Here is a 27,735-nt window from a genome sequence, read left to right as displayed (position 1 = left end):
GGGAGGATTGCAACATGAGGGGGTGTCCCACACTGGAGCAGCTTGGGAAGGGCTGCATTCTGTGTGAGGGACTCAAGTTGGAGAAAGTTTGTGGAGGACTGTCTTCTGTGAGAGGGGGACCATGCTGGAGCAGGGGGAGAAAGCCTGAAGTTCCTGCTGCACCAAGGTGGAAAAGCAGCAGGACTAACTGCACCTCCCCATTCCCTGCCCCCTGTAACACTGGTGGGAGAAGGAAGAGAAATCAGAAGCCAAACTGAGCCCAGGAAGAAGGGAGGGATGGGAGAAGGTGTTTTTATGATGTGGTAATGCTTCTCACTGTCCTACTCTGTCTGTTAATTGTTGTTATTAGCATCTGTATTAAATTTATGTTCTTTTTTTCTTCCCCTAACGAGTCTGTCTTTTTCCCATGACTGTAATGGGTGAGTCATCCCTCCCCATCCTTATCTTGATTCATGAGCCTTTTACTTAATTTTCTCCTTCTCAGCACTGAGGGGAAGGAGGAAGTGAGCAGCTGCATGGTGTTCAGTTGCCCTCTGACCTCAAACCATGACAATTACTATAAAAGAAGACCTTCCTTTGAGGTATTAAAAATAAAAATTATTTCCATGAAAATGTAAGAACAACAGTGTGGAGTCGAACTCGGTATCTACCAATATCCTGTCTTTGAGAGCATACAGAAGCAGATGCTCAGTAAAAGATTATAAGAATAGAGTGAGCACACAGTAATGGTTTCTTGTAATCTTCTCTCACCTTCCAGAATTCTGTACTCCAGCCACTTTCTGTGCCCTAGACTGAAACTTTATTGTTATATCAGTGTGAAATATTCAGAAACACACATAACGCCAATTAATACAGATATACATTCATATACATGTCTACATAAGTACATGGGCAATTATGTATATATGTAGGTATATAAACATGCATATAAAGGCAGTTTTATATTACTATCTGTACATATATATGTCTAGCATAGATCCAGTTACATTTTGTTCCCCTTTTTTCACAAATTTGATGTTACTTTAATAAATACCAGAAGTGTTCCATTGTGCAAAATAGTGGGTCAGCAGGTCAATTTACTTCAATATATTAGCTTGTTCTTGCCTTCCCCCCTCTTTCTGTGTTCATGAGAACATATTTTACTTAATGTTATAATGTCCTCGATTTTCACTAGGCTTTCTGTTGAGGGGATTTTACAGCTGCTTAAAGCCCAGTAAGTGGGATGAAATTATGATCTGAACTTAGCTCTTACTGTTTTCAATTGTTGGTTTTGCAAATTTTGTTTTTTACATTAAATTTATATTTCATTTTTTCCATGGGAGAAAAAAAAGACAAATTTTAAAGTTATTAATTTTAATTCTCTGGAGAATAAGAACAAATATTTTAAATTTGTAAATTAGAACTTTATCTAAAATGAACTCTTTAGTTTATAAAAAATGAATCATGCAGTGATAAAATATCTCCATGCCAAATATTCATAGCTACAAGGGTCAGCCTTGGCTATGCATGTGGGTATATGTGTGGGAGTGCATACAAAAGCAGTGCTTTATAAAGCTAAAAACTGGAGCATGTATAAAATCATTCACCATGCTAATAGCTATGCAATCAGAAAAAAGGATTTTCACTGAAATCTATTATCAAATCTTATAACCCCCATGTCAACAAAACTAAGCATTTCACTTTTACGAGAATACAGTCTGACATACTAAAAGCAGTACAAAATGTGCTTAACAAATTACTATTTAAGATCAACTATATATATGCCTTTTTTTCAAATGGTTTCTATTAATTTATCAATAGACCTTCTATTGACTTCATGGCTCAATGGCTGACACAGTTCAATCTATGTAGATAGGCCTCCTACAGCAAGATTTTTCAATAACGCTTAGTGAACAATGGAAAACAAACTAGTTACTGAATGTTTTTCATTTATAAGGAAAGGTATTTGTCCTAATCCAGCCAATGCTGAAGGGAGGCAAATGATGGCATCAATACCAAAGCAGATGCCAGAACCTCCTAGCAGACCTCAGAAAAAGAAAATTCACTATCTTTAAGAACTCCATGTATCTATGAGACTTCATTGGTAATGCTTTGCTGTTGGGATGGACTTAGTAATATTTGCAGCTAAATGAAGCAAAAACAGAAACCAAAAAATGATAACTGCCAACCTAGCCACATAAGAGGGCTTCTGAGCTCATTCTTTAGTAGAGCCAGTAAGTGAACGATTCTTTTAAAAGTTTATTTCTTTCTTCCATTTCAGAGAGATATGGTTAACTGAGTCCGCCCTGACACTAGAATAGAATAAGAGGGGGGTGGGGGGAAGGGAAATAAATAAATTAAAGGAAATATTTTTGTAGATATTTTCAAGTTTTGAAAAATTTCAGTTCATGTCTGGACTCTTTTTGTAGAAAAGCTGCGCAGCTCAATAAACAACTGTCTACTCAAACTATCACATGCAAGAACATACTGCTTTTTTTAACTACAGCACAGATTGTGTGTAGGAAAACTCCTACAGATTAAAGAAATAAAGGAAAGGTGGAGCATAACTTTATCCCCTGACACTGCTGACATCTGTAATAATGACCATCCTGCTATAATTTCACTACACAACATCCAAATAATTTCAGAGTAGAAACACATTTATTCTAATAAGCTTCAATTTTGTGTTTTAACTTACAGTGCATTCTTTTTTTTTTTTTTTTTTTGTCAGATGCAGATGACAAAGGCCTTTTTTCATTAGCATATGAACTAAACAAAGGAGTTGAAATGTCCCAAGGAATTCAGAATGAATGTTTACTTACTCTGATTTGTATTAGATAAAATGTATGGCTGGGATCTACAAACCACAAAAAATCCTTCAGGAATAGAAATACCTCAATTCTAATTATTGATTTTTTGTTTCCTTCACTGTGATAAAAATTGTATTTATTGGTATGTAAACGTGCGCAGACACACTGGAGTAGAATTTCCAAAAGTTCATGAACAACTCAGGAGTACATAACTTTCAATTTTGCCCGGATTAGTGGTGCTAAGCATGGTGCTTTCTGAAACCTTAATTTACATTTTCTTCCCTCTTACAGTGTTGGGCCATCCTCGTAACACCTCTCTAAGCATCTCTCTTCTAATTGTGTCTCTTTCATCTAATTAATACAGTATACAGTGCACCTCATATATTCCTTATCTCAATATATTTAATATCTATGAATGAATTTGTTTCAGTGTTGTAGCATGCCAAATATGAGTTTACAGACATATCAGTTTTAAATGAGCACTTCCTCAGCATTTTCACAGTGTCATAAACAGTGGGTGGAAGGCAGGTTTCCAGAAGATTCTTGACATCTAGGAGTCATTTTCGACAGTATGGAGCCAGGAGAGTTTAATTCATAAAGAAACTCTGCTCTACTGAATAATCACTCCCAGGGGCTGAATTTGCAGTCAGCAATTTCCCTTTTTAAAGATTTTTGTTGCCACAGGGGAACACCAGCAACAATGCACACAGAGGGGTGTGAGGAAGGGAAGAGTGCACCTTCTCTTCTCTGACACCTACTCTGCTCCTCCAAATACACTAGCCTTTCTAAAATATTCTTTAATGCATTTTTTCTAACTTCTCTTACAGAATACCTCAAATTTCCCCATTTCCTTTCCAGCTAACAAAACTTCCCCCAGGACTTTTCTCTGTATCCCCTCCTGACCTAAGCAGCCAGTTGAGGCTTGTTTGTAACTGCAGGTGAGTTTCTGGCTGTTAACTTCCTTACCTCCCAGACAAAAGAAATAAGAAATTGAATACTAGCTATTTTACACTTCATCCCCGTGAGCTGGCGCAAAGTCAAAACAGAATTACCGAGAAGGCTGCCAGGAAGCACTAAGGAGTTGTACATATCAAAATATCTCATTATGTATGTTGCTTGGACCTGGTTTTGGATCAGTCATTTGTTATTACAACTACATTGCATAATCTTGCTCATTATTTAACCAACTCCATTTTAGCTATTAATTAATGTTTCTAATTGCAAACAAATGTGATGTCTCCTGAACGCTGACCAAATTGTGAGTTAGAGTTGTGAAATCCACTCTAGGTCCAGACAATAAGGTAGTCTACCTGCTGCACATCAGTGCTAGACCCTGTAGGCACCATCACTAATTGGGTGGCTTTTACTAAGCTTAAAAATCCTTTTTGAGAAAAACTTCAGTTATTTGTCCTGTGCTGGAGGTCATCCCTTGAGTAGTTACCTACCTGCTAGCCATACCAGTTCCTAGGGAAGAGAGCAAACCCAACTCTAGGTTTCATCCTTAATGGAACAGATGTTTGCATAGCGATCCAGTTTCAAGGGAAGGGCTGCAAGGTGCTCTGGCACAGATACTTCATGACGGGCTGCAGTGCATGATATGGATTTGGTCTTCTGTAGTCTTAGTTTGCTGCTTGGACAAATGGTCTTATTATTACTATTATTTAATCTGGAATTTGACTAAGAGGCCAAACATCCCAAATATGTGGAGCAGCCTCATATTTCCTATTGGATCCCCTTACTCTCCAAATGAAGGAGTGGATGTATATTTAAGTATGTACAGAGATATCTGGTATAGAGAAGAAAGAACACAAAATGGAATGGGAGAGCTCTCTCCTGGACATTTTCAGCAGTTTGTCTCTCAGTCCATTAAGTATATGATAGGGAGACTGGATTATCAAATACAACTCACCTTCAAGATGGGCACATAGGAGTTTTGTAAGACTGCATGCTGGGTCAGGTGTCTGAAATACCTGGTCTGAATTCTACACAAAGTCACATCTGCTTTTTAGTTCAGTAGACGTTAATATAAATAGGTTTCTATTATCTGTGGTATTTGCTTTTACTTCTTTCACCCTTGAAAATCTGTTTATTTGCTGTTGTTTTCATTTACTGTGACAATCAACAGTATTTTAACATGTATTTGAAATATTTCTCCTTGACGGTCCCAAACTCTGAAGCTAACAGTGTTGTTAAGTGCTGAAAATTCCTCTGTTTTATTAATGTTCGCTAGAGTTAGATAATCCCTGTGATCCTCCTTCCTAAAACTGCTTTGGAACAGATACCTGATGAATTTCAAACAATGAAAAGGCCAGAACCTCAGCTAAGCTCCTGGTCTATCTCATGTTTAAAATTCATGAATTGCGCATTTGCAAGTTCCTGATTTAAGATCAGGGGAAAAAAAGAGGCAAGACTGAAAACTCCATGTTCATATATCATGAGATTCTAAGATAAATTGAAATTAAAAAATAAAGCACAGTAGAATGTCTTTTCTACTGATTTCTGTAATTTTGTAATTCAAATTCTAGATGAAAAAACCCAAAACATTTAAGTTCCTTCATTATGCACTGTTTAGAATACTTTCATCCAAATATACTTAAGGTACAATATTTAATTACACTTATTATTTAGATCTCCATTAACGAAGCAATTAGACATGTTAGTTTTAACTAGATGAAAAGGAACTGTTGTTCATATCCTTAGTTTGTAATGATGATTGATCTGTCTCAAGTATCACTGCATACCAAATGGCTACATCTAATATATCAAAATATCAGATGCAGTTCTAACACTTAAAAATTAAATTAAATTGAATTTCAAGATTTCTAAATGTGGGACTCCAGTTGTTAATTTTGTCAAGCTTGAATTATCTGGGCTAAAATAATCCACAGGTGTTTGTAGCAGCCTGGTTTTGTTTCACTAGGAAAAAGAAAGAGAATTTTTCTTTTTTTTTTTTTTTTTTTTTTTTTTTTTTAGTTTTTTTTTAGGTTTTTTTTTTTTTTTTTTTTTTTTTTAAAAAAAAAACAGAGTCATTTGCTCAGGAGAGCTGCCCATAAAGCACTCAAAGAAATGGCAGTGCTATCTTAATTTGTCTTTCTAGTGCCTAGGCTTTTTGATATACTTACATAATTACATACTATTTTTTTCCACTGAGCATTGCTTCATTCAGGGTAGAGGCAAGGTGCACCTCAGGGAATAGATGGGGACTGTGCAGTTACACAAAACCCTCCTTGTCATTGTCATAAGCCCTCCAGAATCATTTGCTGCAGAAGATGTCAGGTGTACATTGAGTAAAGCAGGAGGCCATGAGGTGGGGTGAGAAGGTCTTGGGAGGAAAGCAGCAAAATGATGCAGCAGGCTTGAAATATCCTGCTTCTCAGAGCTAAATATTTAAGTCAGAATGTCATATTATCACAACTATACTGCTTCTTGTCTCCAATTTGTTAATTCCTGGCCCAGATATCTCTTACAGATCTGCAATGTACCATGTAGACACACGTAATAGTGTGATCCTTATTTATCTAACTGCCTGCATTGAGGCTCTAGGGTCTGATTTGCAGAAATTGTGTACACTCACAGCTGCCATGGTTATGTGGGACACTGCTTTGAACATCTAATCTGCTGTGTAATTCTTAGTACTCCACAAAATCAGGTGCTGTGTATCTTTGATTGAATGAGAAAATTAGTGGGCACTTTGGATGTTTGTATCTTTGTGTCTCAGTTCTCAATCTGTAGAATGGGGATGATCATTTCATCAGATGGTTGTGGAAGTAAAGTCATTAGTCTAAGCAGAGCATTCAGATACTACAGTGATGAGTACCAGAAGAAAAGCCACAGGAAATGAATAACTATTCAGAGCAGGGTTTAAATAACATGCAGTAAGTAATGTGTTGAACAACTCATTGAGCATAAGCGAGAAAACAGCTATTGAATAGTTGCTCATTACATGGACAGTTGCCATTCTCCGCACTGAAAGCAACAGTAAATAAAAAAATACTATGTGAACCTGTAATTAAAGACTGCACCTAATTCCAAACACAAAAAAGGCATCTCACTATATCTGCTTTGAAAAATGTAATATTGACATTCCCTTAATTCTGACTGCTTTACTCTGTGCCCTTCCTCCTTCTGTTTCTTTTTCTATGTTAGGAATTTGGGCTATAATAACCACTATGATTTTTCAGCTGAATTTTATTTCTCCATAAGCAGCTGGAAAATAACATTTGAAATTATGTAATGTTTACCTGGTCTCTGGACTGCTTTGCTTAACTTGGTAGAGTGATATGAGCAAAATGCGGACAAAATCTGTTTCTGATTCACCAAGTCCCATGCACATTTTTTCATAAGCCATTTAACATGGGAGATCGATTTAATTTCCCATGATCCTAATTTTGCTTGTGCAATCCAGTGTAGGCTTCCTATCCATCTCTTTCCTGAGACTAAAACAGAATTAAAGGTAAAGGACTCTGTGACTGTTGATATACAGTATGGATATCTTAGTGAATATACCTATGCACGCCAAATATAATTCTGCTTTCACTCTGAACTTTATTTAAGTGTTGTTGATATAGCATTCAGGAATATAATCAACAAATCTCTATAGAAACATTTTGTTGGTATAGTTACAACAGTTATAGACTGCAGAACTGTTCTCACTGAAATGTGAGGTGAGACCATAAACTACCCTTTTGACAGTGACATGCCACTGCAAATGTGGTATACCTCAGTCAAATGGAAAAGAAGGGATGCACCTTACAAATCACTGACAAACACCTCTTAAAATACAACAATGCTTTTTCCTAAGCTGTTGCCATTTTCTTTCACTCTATCACATGTGATAGAATAAAATGATACCTTTCACATTGATTTATTCCCAACAGACACCTTATCTAAATTCATCAAGGCATTAAACGATGTAAATAAGCAAAGCTTTTGACTCAAATTTCCCAGAATTAGCAACAAATGTTCATGATCTCATGCAGTTTCCTTCTTACTCTGAATAAACTGAAATGTGTGTGATATTATATGTAAGTAGCCATAATAGGATTAATTTTATTGAAGTTTAGAAATGTGATGTGTATACTTTGACATCTCTGACAATCAACTTCATCTCCATTCATAGTCACTGAAAACCTTTTAGAACCAAATCTGTCTGGCATGTTAGGATGTCTATTTCCAGATGAGACAGACAACACCCAGAAATTCTTTTTTGTTGCTTCACTCAGGGAAACTCAGGGAATCTGGACAACTAATTCAGACAGAATAATGCACATTTGGTCATAATGTCCCAATTTGTTGTTAAATTGATTGCTATGGACACTTAAATATAATCTGTATATTAGAACTATTAGTAAATTAAGGCAGTGATCTGTATGGGCAGTGGAATATCCACATCTAGACTGTTAAACTGTTCAAACAGTCCCTACTAAGGGTAGGACTGGGGCCACCTGGCATTTACCCAACCAGTTCTTTGGTACAAAGTGGCAGTAAACACCTGGCCTGACCTAAGGGTGAGACAGCAAGTCCAACATTATTTAGTTTACAAGTATGGATATGGTTTATATATATTGTATCCCAGTAAGTGAAAGTCATCCATTCTGCACTTGAAAGGAACTTTGTTAGCTGGAGCCAAGTAGAAACATGGCAATAACAAATGCACAATATTAAATCTCTGGAGTTATAAACAACTTTGAATATTTGTCTCTGTCTTCTAGTAGCAGTCAAACTATTTTTCTCTTCTTAAATAAGATTTGAGGCTTTAAATATATTTTTAATGAGATTTGATCTTGTAAGTAAATGTTTACATTTAGGCATAGTAAGTAAATATCCTTGAGGTCAGGATGTCATCTACTCTATCCATAAGACTTATATATGCCTTCCTATGTGGTAGATATTACTCGGATAGGTACATGTCCTAATTTATCTTTCTTTCATTTCTATGCATGTGATAATCTGAGATTAGCAGTAAACGCACCAGGAAAGTAAATTTCCCTCTAATCTGATTAAGTCTCAAGTAAGTGGAGATATATCCTGGGAATGCGTTTGGAACATTTCAACTACCAAAACAAAATGAGATCAAAGTAAAGAAAATGTGTGTAGTGCCTGCTAGAATTTGTAATATTTCAGCTATTTGAACAGTAACATCCTAAATCTCATCTCATGTATATTCTGTGAACACCATTAAGGTTCCAGACAGTACTGATAATGGTGTCTCAGATATTTCAGGCTCTGAAATATGCATACTAAATTCAGAATGGGCAGGTAATGATAAAGCCCAGTAACTATATATACTTTCTTAGGTACAGCAATATATACTGACATATCTGATAGGTGGGAAAAGATGAAAAAGAAGGTAGAGGGTCACATTAAGTGAGACAAAGCTAGATCAACCAAAGGCAAAGTTTTTGAATTAAAGGGTAATAAAATAGGCAGGCAGATAGTGGATTAAAAAAGAGTGATGATAATAGAGACAGAAGGGAAATGTACTGCAATTCTGAGTTCTGCAGCTGTAAAGATTAGAATGCAAAGGTGATAACAGTAAGCAGTTTCCATTCAATGCTTTATATTCTTCTTTTCTAGTTAGGTGCTATTATTTATCATCTATTTGAAGTTTCATATTCCTTTCCCTTTCTGTGTGTCAAATCCTTCCCCTCCACCATCACCTTAATCCCCCTTTTTTTTAACTTCTTCAATTTGAATCTTCACTTTTTATCATATTATCATTCCCTTCTTCCTTTTCTTGTAAACTGACTCTCTTGGTCTTCTGGTTGGTGCTTATCAGTTTGGTGTATGTTATGGATATGACTCTAACTCTGAGGGCAATTATGTTGAAAATAAGGACAATTCATCAGGAATTTTTATCTGTTCATGTCTACAGTCTTCCTTTCCAAAAGAACTTCTGGTCTCTGCCTTCCTGTGACGTGGGTTTCTCCAAAGGAATCATCATGGATTTGCACCTGGAAGCATGAGATCTGGAAGACTGATCCAAACCTTTACTCCAAACAGGACAAACTTTAAAGTTAAAATAAGTTGCTTAGGGCTGTGTTTTAAATATCTCCAAGGATGAATGTTCTTCTGCCTTTCTGGGCAGCCTATTTCAGTGTTTGACTACTTCAACCTTGCAAGGCTGAGAGCAGACTTTGCCAGTAAAGACCAAGGCAAAGAAGGAATTGGGTACATTCATTTGACCTCAAAATCCTAATGATCACATAGGGCAACATGTAAATAATTTGGGAAGCTAATACCAGCTAGTGTTCACCATCGCGTGCACTAACTCATCACTTGGGAGAATTGGATTGTATCAGATTGTGAAACTGAGTAGATTTTCTAAATTCATGCTGTAATAAGTTTCCCAGAAAGTATTTTCCCCCCTCAAAGATATGACAGAATTTGTACTCAATTTGCACATGGCAAAACTGACACATGATGAGGTTAGCATAATATAATTGTCAGTGCCCTAAGCCTGTAACTATAAGAGGAGATCAAATATGGGAAGTTGAAAGATGGTTCAAAATTCTCTTTATTAATGTGTCTTAGGTCTTCAAAAAAGGGGCAACATCTGATATGATAACATTATTTTCCTTTAATTTGTTTTGAATTTTAACTTATCCAAAAAATTATCTAAGTTTTAAGATTTAGATCAGAAATTACAAAGGAAAATTTAAACCCTGGGAAGTCATCAGAAAGAAATGCGTCTAAGTTTTTACATGGCATATGTAATACATACTTCAGTATTTTTAGTACATTTTAAGTAGGGGTGCAAAGCATTTTGCCAACAGACTGCCAATGCTTATATCAAGTTAGGCCTTTCACTAAGAAAATCTTCCAGAAATAACCAGAGAGAGAAACATATGTGTTAATAAGTATTATTCTACCTATTACAGGCAGCATTTGCTTGTGCTTAAAGCTTATGATTGTGAGTTAATTGATCCATAATTTTGTTTCTGACAGGAAAAATAACTGTACAAAAAATATATATAGTATGGTTCTTAATCTTAGATTTAAAAAATAAAAAGATAAAATATTTCCAGAAAATGAAATGAGACAGAAATAGACAGAAAAATGGTCAAAGTACCAATCATTTGGTAGAACTATTAAGGGTAAAGCAGTCAAATGAAATTCTACCTATTAAATACCTGCCATACCTTATACTAACTGCTGAAAAGTTGAGGTCTATGAAAGCAAAGGTCATTTCTGTAGTTTTAACAGCAAAAAGCTTTCAGTTAACCTACATCTTAAAATTACTGAATAAATAAAACTTTCAAAGTTAGAAAGTTTGTGAAATATATTACATCAATACAATTTATTCATAAAAAAGCTTAAATGTACAATCTTACAAAGGTGAAACATGTTGATGTCACCATTATTCTGTGATAACTCAGTTCTTAATGCATTCAGCTGTGAACTGCCTACTGAATAGAAACAATGCCTCATAATAGCAAAATCTATTTTCAGATCAAGTGAAAAAAAAGACAATTTACATGTCACCTTTACTCTGCTGCCTGGCACTGTCATTAAAGAAACACTCTCAATCAATATTTCTCGTTTGTGCATTAAGTATTTGAATATATAAAAAGCATTAACATTTGTCAAACTCTACCTCTTTCAGTACATTTGGGGGTTTGACATTGTTCTTACGTTTTCAAAAACCTTGTGAAATCTTAATGATTAAAAGCATTTCTCTATTTTCTCAAACTTTTAATTACAAGTCATAGTACTACACAGACCTTGGATACTACAGGACACTTTGCTTCATAGACTGAAGATAGTCAGAGATTAATTGCAAATCCAACATATTTATTGAGCAACTCATACAGAAAATTCAAAACAGCTAAATTTTGCTGTGTAGCCATGAGAGGGCTGATCTTGGTGCTATTTAGGTGAGGTCTAAAGGGAGTCTGAAGGCCTCTTGGATTCCTGGATGCAGTGCTGAAAGCCCATAGGGAGAATTTATTTGAAATATATGCTATTTGCAATGCTAGCAATTCAGCAGCTTAAAATATAATAAAACTGATGTATGAGGGACTACTGTAAATCCAGGATATTCTTGGAGAGAAAACAGTCAGTCCTTCTAATTGTGACATTGCAGATGGTGTTATTTTGACTTTATCCTATTCTAACTCTGTTAAACCTTTCCAGCATGCATTTTTGTGAGGGTAGGTCTGCAATTTAGCTCATATATTTAACTACAATTATCAATCATCATTATTTAGACAAGGAAGAGAAGTACTGTACACTATCTATAAATACCTTGGAGGAATTTTTGGTTGGTTGTTTGCTTGTTTTTGATTTGCAGTGTGGATTTTGTTTTTTTTGTTTGTTTGTTTGTTTGATAGGTTGTTTTTTTTTTTTTTTTTTTTTTTTCTCCCAATCATCCGACTACATACAGGGCTAAATTTGTAAATATTAATTTTCTGGTTGCAAAACCAATGCTTGTTGAATCAATGCTACTACACTCTGTTAAGACCAAAAATACAAGATGGTTGCATTCAGTGTAGGTGTTTGCTGATAGTCAAATGAAATAGCAGATGTCCCTAACTCAGGCTAAATTTCAGATTACTCAAAGGACTTGTTTAGAACAGTGCTAGATGTCCTAGGTCAAAAACTTATCAGGCAATATGCTAACATTTTAACAGTAGACAACTAAGTTATAGTGACCTGGAATTCACTAGCATAAAGTCAAGGCTGAAGGGTAGGAAAGGATGCAAAGGTACAGCCATTCCCAATACAGATCTGTAACTTCAAATACAGGTGTTAAAGTGTGAAACATATCAATAATATTTTTAGTAATGAAGAATAATCTTAGACCCACTTTCCCAGTCAACAAACCCTACCAAATGTCAAGAATGTCTAATATCTGAAAACACAAGTTGGGCAAATCAAATTTGTGTGTTAAAATAGGAGCATTTCATAATACTAGGGATGTGCTGAGAAATTTTAAGTGTTTATTTTTCTTTTTTAAATAAATTACATAGATTAGCTAGAAATTATTTATATAAGGCTTAGTAGATGAAATTCTATGCCCTGTGTTATAAAGGAAGGTATAATAATCTCAGCAATTCCTTCTTCTGTGGCCAAATAAAACTTCTTAAAGAAAGGTACTAAAAATAAGGCATAATATAAAATTTATTTCTAGCTTTGCTTAACTTAATTTTAATGGAATTCTGGCGTTTCTTTTGAAAAAAGCAATCCTGAAGACTCCTTCTTGAGCAGCTGCAAAACCCATTAGGGGTAATATTAGACAGAAACTATAAATAATCCAAGACATTTTCTTCCTGAGAGAATACTACACTCCTCTGCAACACTTAAGTATTTCATAAGAAGTGGCCAACATCACCTTTTGAGTTTTTCCCTTTACTATGTTTCAACAAATGAGTCATGCCATGTGATATATCTTCTATCAGAATGGAACTCCAGTTATGGACGTCTTGTGTATAAACACCTAACTCATGTAGTCTGGGTGCCAGTGGACTGTTTTGTGCTGTTTACAGAATGTCTTATTCATCATGTACATTTTAGAGAGCCTGGATGTCTGACTGCATTAATTGAACCACCCATGACGCTAATTTTAGATATGAAATCTAAATTGGAATCACCTAAAGGGCCTATTTGGGTCTTGTTTCTATTCCCTGAAATAAATATTTAAATCTTCAGAACATCTCTATAAGAATACAAAGAATTAGAAACACATCTTAATTCCAATACATAAATACTATCATAATTCTATCTCAAACATTATTTTCTCTGCTCTAGAAGTCTTTATAGTCTGTTTGAATGATTACTTTAATAGTGATATTTTGCAAAGCAATTTATCGTATTTACTCTGAAAGAAAGTAAAAGCTAATATACTGATTTTTAAAAGCTCTAGTTTCCTCCTCATGTAACCTTCACTGATGACTGCAAAGACCAAGCAGTTCCCACATTTTTCACTTGCCAACTCAGTTCTGATTGTGTGCTCTCCATCACTTTTTCCTTCACCAACCCTGCAGACTATCTTATTTCCTTGGTAGTCCCACACAGAGTCTTAGACTACTTTGTAACAGGAAAATGCTTTCACCCTCAGGATTAATTCATACATGCCAGATCTGTTCTAGAGTAGTTTACCTGTACACTGCTAAAGTCGATTGCCTGGTACAGTGGATCACTGTGTATGGATGACTGTAGCATTTAGATTCATAGAACTGTTTAGCATGGAAGTCATCTCTGAAGATCATTTAGTCTTATCCTCCATCAAAGTAGTGCCAACCTAGATTACATTACACAGGGCCTTGCCCATTCAGTTTTCAAGGGTACCCAAGGGTGGAGAACTCACAGCCTCTCTGAGCAACCTGTTGCAGTGTTTGTCTGCCCTTGGGGTGAAAAATAAATCCTACTGAATAATTGGAATTCATCTTGTTGCACTTTTGACAGATGCCATTCATTCTTTCTCTGTCCTCCTCCAAGAAATGTCTGGCTCCATCTTCTCTATATTCTTTCCACTAGGTAGTTTCCATATCTCCCCTCATCTATTTCTTCTTAAGGCTGAGCAAACCCATCTCTTTTATCTTCTCCTTTGTCATGATTTGAGCTCAGGGCACAACTGAGCACCACACAGCTGCTCACTCCTCTCTCCCCCCCAGTGATGAGGAGGAGAAAATAAACCAGGCTTGGGATTTGAGAGAGGACCAGGAAGGGCAAATCACCCATTATGGTCACAGGCAAAAGGCAGACTCGTTAGGGGAAGAAAACAAAGAACATAGATTTATTACAGACATTAACAGTGACACTTAACTTAGTAGGACAGTGAAAAGCATTGTCACATCTCGAGAACACCTTCCCCCCACCCCTCCCTTCTTCCCAGGCTCAGCTCTGCTCCTGATATGTCTAACTCCTCCACACAGTGGTGCAGGGGGCAGGGATTGGGGGGTGCAGTCAGTGCTGCCGCTTCTTCCACCTTTCATGGGGGAAGCTTCCAGAACTTCTCCCTGCTCCACCGTGGTCCGCCTCTCACAGGAGACAGTCCTCCACAACTTTCCTCCAACTTGAGTCCGTCCCACGGACTGCAGTGTTCCCAACGCTGCTCTGGCATGGGACACCAACTTACTCCAACTGGAGTCCCTCCCACATGCTGCAATCCTCCCAGCACTGAACTACAACAGTGGGGTCTGCTTCTTCCCACAAGAACTCGGACTCCTTCGGGTGCAGTCACTTTAGTAGTCCATGAGAAACACCTCACAGGCCATAAATCAGCATCTGCTCCACCATAGATCTTCATGGGTGGTAGGGGGTGGGGGGAGGCACCCTGACATCTCACCACAGGATATAGGGGTGTCTCTTCTCTGGCACACCTCCATCATCCTTTCTTCCTCCGTTCCTCCACTGACCTTGGTGTTCATGCAGCTGCAGCAACTCCTCCTCACAAGTCCGGCTCCTCTTCACCATGTCCATTCTTAAATATGCTATCACAGAGGCGCAGCTGATTGGCTCAGCCCTGGTGCAGAGGTGGGGTTGACTTGGAGCCGGGGGAGCTTTGAGAAGTTTCTCACAGGGTGCCACTGCTGTATCCCCCTCCCTTTGTTTCCAAAAATAAAACTCCACCACTCACTTAAACCCAGGACATCCTTGTACATTATGTGCTCAAGTCCCCTGACAATCTTGGTGTGCCTCCCCTGGACCCACTTATATGTTTTTCTTTATTGTGTTGGGACATAACTGAACACAGTATTCAAATGTCATCCCACAAGTGTGAATAGAAGGAAAGAATCAAGCTCAATTTGCTGTCTTCATGTATGCAGTTTACATTCTTTGCTGCAAGGGAACCCTGTTGATTCTAGTTCATCTTGTTCAGCAAGGCTCCCAGTCCCTTTTCTGCAAAACTGAGCCAGCTTTCTGTCCTGTTGACCAGCAGCCCCTCCTGTTCCATGGATTTATTTCATTACAGGTGCAGGACTCTGCACTTTCTCTTGATGAGTTTCATGATGTTGCTGGCAGTCCATTTTTCGCAATCTGTCAAGGTCTCTGAATGGCAGTCCACCCACCAGTGTGTTGATTAGTTTTCACATCAGTTCTGTGTCCTCTTAAAACTGGGTCATTCATGAAGTTATTAAACAGTATTGTCCTTAACATTGTCCTTATGGAATCACACTGGTAATTAGTTGCAAGTTAGACTTTTTCCTGATGTTCACAACACTTCGAGCCCTGCTATTAGACAGTTTTTAACTCACCTTGTAAGTCACTCATCCAGTCCAGCTCTCTTCAGTTTGGTTACAAGGATATAAGGTCAAAATCATGCTCATGGATGCTATGACTGTGTTAAAAGCATTGATAAGGTAAACAACATTGTCCTGGGTTGAGTGAGTGGTGGAGTTTTTTGGTGTCAGGGGAGGGGGATATCGGGGTGGCCCGCTGTGAGAAGCTTCTCGAAGCTCCCCCAGCTCCAAGCCAGCTCCACTTCTGTTTGGGAAATTGAACCCATCAGCTGCGCCTCTGCAATAACATATTTAAGAAGGGACGTGGTGACGAGCAGTCGGACTTGTGAGGAGGAGTTGCTGCAGCTGCATGAACACCAAGGTCAGTGGAGGAATGGAGGAAGAAAGGAGGGGGGAGGTGTGCCGGAGCAGAGACCCCCCTGTATCTTGTGGTGAGACGGCAGGGCGGCCCCCACTGCCACCCATGAAGATCTACGGTGGAGCAGACATTGATTTATGGCCTGTGGCTCCTGCTCAGATGATCAAGGTTCTGTGCCCAAAGAAGGCTGGGGTCTCATGGGAAAAGGTAGCCCTGCTGCTGTAATTCAGCGCTGGGAGGATTGCAGCATGCGGGGGAGTCCCACGCCGGAGCAGCTTGGGAAGGGCTGCAGCCCGTGGGAGGGAATCCAGTCGGAGGAAGTTAGTGACCCATGACGGAGCAGTGTGGGGAACGCTGCAGTCCATGGGAGGAACTCATGTTTGAGAAAGTTTGTGGAGGACTGTCTCCTGTGAGAGGGGGACCACGATGGAGCAGGAGGAACAAGTTTCGGACACTCCCCTCACCAAAGATAAGGGAAGTGGCGGCACTGACTGCACCCCCCATTCCCTGTCCCTGTGCCACTGGGGGAGGAGGTAGAGGTATCGGGAGCAGAGCTGAGCCTGGGAAGAAGGGAGGGGTGGGGGGAAGGTGTTCTCAAGATGTGGCAATGCTTCTCACTGTCCTACTCTGTTATGTGTTGTTAGTGTCTGTAATAAATGTATATTCTTTTTTTTCTTCCCCTAACGAGTCTGCCTCTTGCTCGTGATCATAAAGGGGAAATTTTCCCCATCCCAGTCCTATCTCAAACCCCAAGCCTGGGTCTCTGTCCCTTCTCATTGTCGGAGGGAAAGGGAGAGAGAGCTGCTGCATTGTGGTTGGCTGCCAACCAGGCCTAAACCACGACAAACTTCGACTGCACTTTTCTCATTGATGAAAACACTCGTCTTAACATAGAATGCCAAAGTCTCCTTTGGGCCATATGTTGTACCACTTGGTGTGTGAGGAGCAATTATTAGCTTATATATTTTCTTCATTTCAAAAGGTCTGAAATCCTTATAGTTTGAAACTAAGATCAGCTGATGTGTTCTCTGGAGGTGCACAAAGGCATACATGACCACTAGAAGGTACAAAAGTCACTGCAATAGTAAGGGAGGTAATCAGATTGTCAATCGGGAATGGCCTTGGGGTGAATTATCCTCTGAAGTACACCTAAATTTCATTTCAGGAAGGACTAGTTGATTCACTACATAAGAGTCTGAGAGTGAATAGACAATTAAGTAAATGGGTTTCTGAGAATAAACCAGGGAACAAAGTTCTCTGACAGTATAAATGTACTTTTAGCTTAAAAACTGAACTCTTTATCACTTTGCTATCTGGTATTTTCTCTGACAGGATTATTGGCTAGAGGAGACCAGGGGGGAAAGCACAAGGATTCCTAGTGCAGCTCTAAACTTTTCAACGTAATTTAGAACATGTATTTTCAGGCATGTTGCATGTCACATGGTGGGTACTTGGTAGTGTCAGAACCAAAGTTCCTTTCTTTACAGCTAAAGAAGGGTTTCAAACTTCTTTAAGCTATACCATGGAAAAACCTGGAAACCACTGATCTAGAGGAAGACAAACACAAAAGCATTAGAATCTGACTTAAGGGTTACACTGATTTTATAAAGGGACATTTTTAATAGTGTGATTATTAATTGTTTGATCCAAAATAATTCTGCAAAAAGTATAAAGATGGACAAGAAGCATGAAATCTACAGAGTAGAGCAGGTGGAAAATCAAGTATGAAATTGGCAATTGTTTGAGTTACATGTGAGTCTAGAGCGTTATTGTTAGACACTGTGTGACTGGAACCAAGCTGCTGAGGTTATGTTATCTAAACAATGGCTATTTATCATGTTAGAGTAACAGGATCTTTAAGCCAGATTTGAAAAATGTGCAAAATTATGACTTAATTGAACCAAGCTACACAAGGCATGACCAACAAACGGCTTAGATATGTGTAATGGGAATTTTACGAAGAAAGGAGATAGAATGGAACACCTCATTTCCTAAGCAACCCATGGATTTCTCTCCTGCCACATCTGCACAGAATAAAGGGGACAGGGGTATGGAATGATACAAGGACAGTTAGGAAGACAGGTTTATTCCCATTTCTTGGGTTTACTTTGTCATGTTGTGACAGTATTAACTTATAAACATCAAGACTGGATGATATCATATCTGAATGGAAGGTGTTGAATTAGGAAGTGGTTGTTATATATCATCACTGAACCAGAAGATATCTATCATTTGTGTTAAATTTATTATACTTATTCTGCCTTCAGATTGTATTTTGTGCAGACACGTTTCTGGCTGAGGAGAGACTACTACCTGCATTACAGTAAAAACACAAAAAATATGGAATGAAAAAGATATTTTTAATTAATTACTGTTAAATAACATCTGCCTTTTTAGATTTTGCTGTTGTTGCTCTTGTCATGCTGTACAATGGGAAGATCATATTCAGAGAGATCATGGCTTTGGTTTGCTCATTTCAGAGGCATACACTGAACAAGCTTAACTTTTTTGCTGTTTTGCTTATAAATCCAGAAGTTAGTCATTGATTGGTTTGAATTTGAAGGAACCTTAAAGATCATTTAGTTCCAACCCCCCTGCAACAGGCTCAAAGCCCCATCCAATGTTGGACAGTTCCAGGAAGGGGGCATCCACAGGTTCTCTGGGCAACCTGTTCCAGTGTCTCACCACCCTCACATTGACAACTTCCTTACTTCTAATCTAAAACTATCCCTCTTTCAGTTTAAAGTCATTTTTCCTTGTCCTAGCACTGAAAGTCCTTGTAAAAAGTCCCTCTCTGGCTTTGCTGCAGGCCCCTTTTAAGTACTGGAAGGCCACTATAAGCTATCCCTGGAGCTTTCTCTTCTCCAGTGTAAACGACCTCAACTCTCTCAACCTGTCTTCATAAGTAAGATACTTCAGCCCTCTTATCTTTGTGGCCCTCCTCTGGACTCACTTCAACAGGTCCACATCTTTGTTATGTTGGGGACCCCACAGCTGGACACAGGACTCCAGGTGGAGTCTCATGATGGCAGAGTAGAAGGGGACAATCACTTCCCTCAACATGCTGGCCACACTTCGCTTGATATAGCCCCAGAATATGTAAGTGAACGTTGTTGAGTCACGTTGAGCTTCTCATCAACCAACATCTCAAGTCCTTCTCTGCAGGGTTGCTCTTGATCCACTCTTCGTCCAGCCTGTGATTATACTTGGGATTGCCCCAACTCAGGTGAAGGACCTTGTATGATATCAACTCACACAGCAACTTTTAAGCATATGGAACTGATCAGATTTAAAAGCAAAAAAGTAATGATAAGAATCAACTACAAAATCTCAAGTCTGCAGTGTTTCTGACTTCAGTTGTGACAGAATTGTAACCATACAGTTCGTATAAACTAATTAAATAAAAATAACAGTTGAAGCATAGAAGAAACAATGCTTTGTGTGGCACTGCAATTTTTGTCTCCTAATTGTTCTTTTCTTGAATGTGCAAAGTGCTTATTCACCTAGGGTGGAAGTTGCAAAACTGCACCTTGTATGCTTTACTTTATATAGATGGTTTATAGGATAAAAGAACAGCTAACAACTAAACAATGACATTACGTAGCAAGAGTGCCTGAAAATATATTTGTGCATTTTTAAAGAAGAAGAATCAATATGTGCTTCTGAGAGTATATCATGCCAGTGTGCAGCACCCATCATTCTCTCCCTTTAGATTACAAGGTTATCAATGAAGCTGTCAGTCACAACAGTGCAGTTCATTTGCAGGAGCCAAAGCCGCATCACCAAACTGTCCACAAATCTGGGAAACTGCTAAGGGAGAAAGGAAAATGACTGTGAGTCTTAATGCCACCAAGCTAAAGTGTGAGACCTTGATCCATGCTCATGGATATCTCTGGCAGACTTCCTGTGTTCCCCAGAGAAAGCAGATTTTTCTCAGATTTCCTTCAATAAAAAATGGGGATAACACTGTTGCTGAAGTCAGGGGTTTTGAGCAGATTATTAAGTGCATAGACATTACAGTGATGGGGAATGTCACAGTTAAAGTCTTTGATGGAGTTTTCTCTCCAGTATGAAAAGAAAAATAAACCAAACAAAACTCACCTTTTTCCAGCTCAAAAAGAAATGCTCTCCCCATGTCACTGCAAACTCAAGATAGCTATGTCCAGATAGGTATGCTTCAGAATTATGTTACATCCTCAGATATCTCTGTGATGAAAACCATTGCAAAATCCATTTGAAAAGGGCTATATAGGATATACATCATATGCACTACTGCCTCGATAAGTGTTTTCTATTTATACTGCACTTTTTAGGTTGTTTTCAAGCACCAAGCATCATTTGAGAGGCTGGTTATTAATAAAGAAGGCTTCATAATTTAGCACTGCTATACTATTAGTTTCTACTGCTTAGTCTCATATCTATATAAAAAGAACTGAAAAGTCCTGATGAGGACTTGGATGTTATTTGAAGGCTGGAATTTAGTTACATCATTAACCAAATTGTAAATGATAGTAAACTGTAAAAAAAAGTGTTATAGCCATGTTTGAAAAAGCTAGGTTTTCCTTTCTGTTAAGCTGTGACTGGTTTTGTCCTCACAATCTGTGAGTGTTCACAACATAGAAACACATTCTACAACTACCTCTTTGACTGTGAAGCTTTATTTTCTGGTAGAAATCAATAGCTTTTGCTTTATAACACAGAAAGGAATCTGAACAGCATTTGTGGCAGTTTAAGCATGTAATTTCTATTAATGTTAAGGGGAACTGCATGTCTAATCTACCATGCACAGCCCTAAAAAAGTTACTTCAGTACATCTTTTTTTCCAGAAGAACCAATTGTGGTATTGCTTGTCACAGTAAGTTGATAGGCAATTTTACTCTTTTTTGTTACAAGCAACAGCCATTGACATTTCTCTACCTAATTCATGTCATCATTACAGATACATTTATAACTATTACATGAACATACTATTTATACAAGAGAAGATGGGGAATCAAAGCCAATGTTTGTCTGTGAAGGATACAAAACCAGAAGCACATTTTCTCTTAAACAGATGGGATCAACCAGTATAGGTTAATGTGTATTTTCAGTAATGTTTGTCCTTATTCTACCCTGTGGAAGCCTCTTGTAGCTGATTTCAACAACATGAAGTACGTTTTGAGGGCACCTGGAAAGTAAACAGACAGCCTTATAGAAGCCAGATATTCCTTGTTTCAAGTTATCAGGGATCCATGGATTTGCACCTTTTCCGCACAGAATTCTTCATTTTCAAAGTCTGTAGCTAAAATTTTCTGCTCTTCCATTTGCAGAATGCCCTTTCACTACAGTTTTACTGGTAGGTCACCAATTTAAAGAGAGCTTGGGCTGTTCCTAACAGATCTTCCAATATGTTGGAGAAATTAAATTATTTTTGAGCCTGACTTTAGTTCCCAGGAAATGAGGTGCAGATCCCAAAGGATATCCTCAGTAAAAATTGTCATAATTGACACTATGGTATATTGGCAGTCTTCCTTAAAGAGGACAAGCACTATCTGACCTGAGTCATATTCTCACCCCGAAGAATACTACTCTAGAAAATAATATTATGTAGTATGGGATACTTCTAAATCTCCCTTTCATTTTTTTCCCCTCCAATTTATTCATCCCTATTAAAAATTCATTAGGATAGATGTTGAGTGATTATTCATTCAGAAAGAAATAGCACTGACTTTTCAGATGCAAGTGTAGCCATTATAAGGGCAAGAAACTGTTTTATATTCAAAAGATATTTGCAGTTACGTACACAGCTTAATCTAATTTAGGTAGCTAAGCATTAGCTGTTACAGTTCAAACTAATTACCTTAGACTCCTAAACATGTGTGTTGAATCATCCTTGGGAATTACCTATTTTTCTCCACTACCAAAATAAATTTTTAGGTGCCCAAATTAGATGAGGTAAATCCTATGCAGTTTGTTCAGTCTGTTAAGTGCTGATAGTCATAGGTCAGTCCCCTTGTGTCCCAAAACACTGGGGCATAAGACAACTCTGGAGCTGATACCATTTAGATAAATTCATATGCACTGACATGACATGATTGTGCAGTGTTAGTGCATTCTGCCTCTCAGGTGGCTTACTAGCCTGTAGGCATATTCTGGCACTTCTAACATTTACTTTGGGACCAGGACTGGTTCGCACTATCTTGGTTTGGATGGTAGATAGCGTTAGTTGTATTGAAAAAACTGTACAATTTGAATCCATCTGGGCAGTGAACTAGGTGTAAAGGCAGCTTCATTTCAGCATACAGACAGATATTAAACTATCCAGCCTTTATTTGACTGCATACATGGACTTGTGGGAGCCCATTTAAGACTATATTCAATGTATACATTACAATTTTCCTTTATTGATGGCATCCAGATCTTTCTTTCAAGGATTCTAGTGGAAGCTTTCTATAATGGTGAAAGAATATTCTTGCCCATGTCAGGAGAAAGCTTGTCAGGAGATTACGGATTGGGTTCTTCTATATCCAGCTGGAAAATAACTTTTGTAGCCAAGCATTTCAAATTGATTTGGCTGTTTCACTATTCCCCCTGTTTTTATATACTAACATTTGCCAGCAATGAAAATAATATTATTTATAATTTTTTATTATGTTCCTTTTTCTCCTGGACATAAAATATTTTTGTTTTGTTTTGCTTTAAAAATCCTCCTAGATCCCCCCAAAACAGAAGGGGAGGATCAGACTAATGAAAATACAGTTTTCTCCTTACCTGTCCTCAAAGTATCATCCAGACCCTCAGCTGAACCTTCTCTCATCTATGTTGAAAGCATGGAGGTTATCAGGCTGGTCAGTCTGTCTATATAGAATATTACTGGCAGGAAAGTTGTCACCATTTGAGCCTGCTCAGCAGCTGAACACCCTGCAGTCGCTCAACCACCCTCCCCCCACTTAGGAATGGGGAGGGAATCAGAGGGGCAAAGGGAGACTCACAGGTTGAGATAAAAACAGTTTAATAACAGTAACAGAATAATACACTGACAGCAGTATCAACGGGTAATGTACAATACAGCTGCTCACCACCCACTGACCAACACCCACCTGCTCCCAGCCAGCAGTCCCAAACACAAAGTCACAGCACCTCACTCCTGCCTTTATATAGTGAGCACAATGTCACATGACATGGCATATCGGCCAATCGGGGCCCAGCCCTCCAGCTGTGCTCCCCCCGCCCCCGCACACAGGTGAGGGCACTGGGACCTGGGGAGCCCCTCCCACTGCCAGACCAACGGGAACTCTAGGCCAGCCCCAACCAGGACAAAAGTATTTGGGGATCCTCTATTTACCCTAGAGGTCTGGGCTCCTAACAAGAAGAAATTTCAATCAGTGGGAGAGGTCTTTTATATAATGAATTATTTGAAGAAGGTTTAAACACGCTAACATCTTTCCTCACTACCCTAAATTCTTAATTTTCCTCTTTTATCCTTATACAAGACTTCTGACTGTGTCTCAGTGACACCTTAACTGTCCAAATCTCAAATACTTATATTAGCTCCTCAGTCTTAAAGTCTGTTCTATCTTAACTGATCCCTTAGTTTTTCAGGATCTCTCCCATTTTATCAACTCCTGTTTTTCTTGTATTCCCAAAGATACTCCTCAGTTTCAGGTCCCCCAAAGAACCATTGACCTCTCACTACAATCTTTCAATCTTGGCTTCAGCTACTACTGAATACTGTTCACATGCAGGCTGAGTTTTTCTGTCCTTCCCTTACAGCCAACTGTGAGAGCCAAAAATCAAATAAGCAACAGTAATGGCTCAGTACAGTAAACATTTTCCCTTTCCATAAGAGGCAGCTCCCGTCCTTTGTCCCTGTCATGGTCTCAGCTCAGAGGGCAACTCAGCATCATGCAGCTGCTCACTCCCCCTTTCCTTCCAGCGCTGAGAAGGAGAAATAAAGCAAAAGGCTCAAGAATAGAGATAAGGACAAGAAAGGATGACTCATTAGGGAAGGAAAAAAGGAACATACATTTAATTCAGACACTAACAACATCAACACTTAACAGACAGAGTAGTACAGTGAGAAGCATTACCACACCTTAAAAACACCTTCCCCCCACTCATCCCTTCTTCCTGGGCTCAGCTTTTCTCCTGATATCTCTTCCTCCTCCCCACAGAATGCAGGGGGCAGGGAATGGTGGTTGCAGTCAATGCTGACACGTATTCCATCTTGAGGGGAGGGGCAAAACTTCTGGAAGTTCTTCCCCCTGCACCAGTGTGGTCCCCCTCTCACAAGAGACAGTCCTCCACAAACTTTCTTCAACTTGAATCCCTCCCACAGAATGCAGCCCTTCCTAAGGTGCTGTGGTGTGGGACACCACCTCATGAAAATATTCAGTATTTTCCTATGCATTTATCCAACAATTTAACATTGCATCTGGTGCAATTTATGTTCATATTTACAGGTGAGGTGAACAAAAGCTGCGTCTTATGCATCCTCCTTAAAGGGAAACAGTTTTAATGAAATTATGAAGTGTCTTATAGCAACTCTGTTTTATTTCTATTATAGCTGCTTATAGAATGATCCTTATTATCATGTGATTCATAATGGCAAAAATAATTTAAGCAATGTAAACATTTTTTTCTCCAAACCATGTCACTGATAATTGCTTTTTGCACTGGAAACTGATACCCCTCATGGTATTTCTGTGTATACATGTATGTGTATATTGTGTGTGTGTGGGCACATGTGTGTCTGAGAGGAAAATGTTGCTCAAAAAGGTTGACTGTCATTGTAAACATAATGTGTCATCTTGAAAATGCTAACCTTTTGATATTTATGAGAAAGTTCTATCTTTTTATCCTTTTGGAACATATTCTACTTGTGATGAAAAGTATTGTATTACTCCTTGTAAAGCTGCTATATCTTGTCTTCTGCTTTTATGTTTTAATCTATCCATATTGACTCATTCTTGGTCAGGTCAAAAGTGGAATTCCACTTTGACCTGGAGGACAAATTTTGTGTAAAACTGATTGCACAACAGCCTTCTAACATTGTAGAAAAATACATACAGATATGTAGCTAATATAGAAAACAGGGAAATGTTATTTTTATTTCAATTTTGTGATACGTTTTAATAAAAAATCCAAACAGATTAGTAACAATAATTCTAATTAAAAAAAAAAATAAAATCCTAATCGATTATTACCAAGAATTCACAATTCCTAGAGTAAAACCTAAACCCTGTTAAAGTCTTTGGGAATTTTAGTTTTAACTTTGATAGCAGAAGAATTTTATCCAGCAGTTACATGGAGAAACAACAAGAATGAAGTAGCTGAGAAACTATCATAATTTTGAAGGAAAACAACAGAGATAGCACTGTGTTAATACAGACTGACTTTCAGTAATCAGACTGTATTAAATTGTGCTATATCTCCTAAGTGTTATCTTCCATCTTTGGTGAAAAAGCCCACTACTCAGTCTCGGAGAACATATCAGAATTTGTCTTGTGTTCTACAGAAAGCTCATAAGCAAATGGAACATCTCTGTTCAGCATGTATTTCTTTATTTGTTAAATAGTAAAACTATTGCATGGTGTTACTCTTGTATATCAGATTTTAGATCCTCTTTACTTTTTACAATTAAGAAGTTTAAATTGAAGCAATTAATGATTAATTTTCATGACAAATCACTTAATTGTACTCTTCCTTTACCAAAATACAAAAAGATGCCATTTCTTAAGAACATACATTATAGACAAAAACTGCATTGAAAGAACTGTATTCAAACCCACAAAAGCATGAAAAATCAAAATTAAAGACCTGACTTCAAACCTCTAGGCACATCAGGGAGCATGTTAAAGAATATAACTGGACCCTTGCTGTGCTTAGACTGCGAGCTTTACTTATGTTACAGTTTAAGCCACAATTTTAAGCCACACTTTTAATATCCTTATATCAGATGGTTGCCTGATACATTTATTTGAATCTTGGGGTGTTTTTTTTTAGAATAGACTGGGATTTGTCTATTTACCTCTGTACTTGTTAACATTGATTAATTCACAACAATATTTGGTAGGGTAGACTCCTAATGAATTTGATGATATTAACACACAATTAAAACAATTATTCTGTCCAGAACTGAAAAACAAATTCATAACTGAATGAAAAATAGACAAAAGAGAAACACCAGAAAAATAATTCTGGAATTCAATTAATATACTACTCAAAAATTACATACTTCTTTGAAGAGTCAGATCTCATTGATTAAAAGCCTTTCATATTACTGTATATTCAAGTCAAGTTTACTGTGTATTTATCTTTTCTTGTCTTCTTCACTATTACAAACAAGCAGTACCTAAAAAAGTAGTATACTAAAAAAATTCCTATTGGTTTCTGTTGGCCTACTTACAAAGAAATACCTATTCATATTAGTACAGATGCTTAAATTGGACAATTGTGATCTACATTGTAAATATGAGAACCATACTTGTTACTGTTAATGGTCTATGTTGTCATAAGAAGATTGTCCTGGTTTGGGCTGAAATAAAGTTAATATTCCTTTTTTGGGAACTAGAAGAGTGCTGTGTTTTGGATTTAGCATTGGGTTTGGTATGAGAAGAATGCTGATAGCACACTGATGTTTTCAGCTGCTACTGAGACTTCAAGGACTCTCCGACTCCCCATGTTCTGCCCGTGCACAAGGGCACAGGGAGCAGGGAGGGAGCATGGACAGAACACCAGACCCAAACTGGCCAATGAAATATTCCATATCATGGCACGTCATGCTCACTGTATAGAGGAGGGGTGCTCAGGAAGAAGTTCTTTCTCACTTCCAGGACTGCGATTGCAGGATCTTGGTATTTCGGGATCGCTAGCTGGGAATGGGCTGGGTATTGGTCAGCGGGTGGTGAGCAATTGAATTGTGCATTGCCCGTTTATATTTTCTATTACTGTCATTGTTCTTGTTTTATTACCATTATTAAACTGTTCCTACCTCAACCTGCGAGTCTCCCTTTACCCCTCCAATTCCCTCCCCCATTCCCAGGTGTGTGTGGGGAAGGGTGGGTGATCGGCTGCAGGGTGGTTGGCTGCCAACCAGGCTCAAACCACAACAAATATTCTGGATTTATGTCTCTGAATTTTTACTGTATGTACTACTGGATGTATTTCATATTATATTATGAAAGAAATATTGGATATGCACATCATTTCCACTTGACTTTTCTTTCTTACAGGGTATTTCCATATTGTACTTTCCCCTAGAATAGCTGCTGTGGACTGGCTCACTTTTCTCCCCTTCCAAACCATGCTCTCTCTTGCAGAGTGATCACATGTGGAAAACCAGTTCTGCTGGCCCACATGGATTTCTTCAAGGCTTTGCCCCATAAATCCTATTGTTTTATTGGTCTGGTTCATATTCATGTAC

The sequence above is a fragment of the Tyto alba genome, unplaced genomic scaffold (assembly GCF_018691265.1).
Source record: "Tyto alba isolate M040663 unplaced genomic scaffold, T.alba_DEE_v4.0 Super-Scaffold_40, whole genome shotgun sequence".
Classification (NCBI taxonomy): Eukaryota; Metazoa; Chordata; class Aves; order Strigiformes; family Tytonidae; genus Tyto; species Tyto alba.
Note: the sequence above shows the minus strand (reverse complement) of the source record.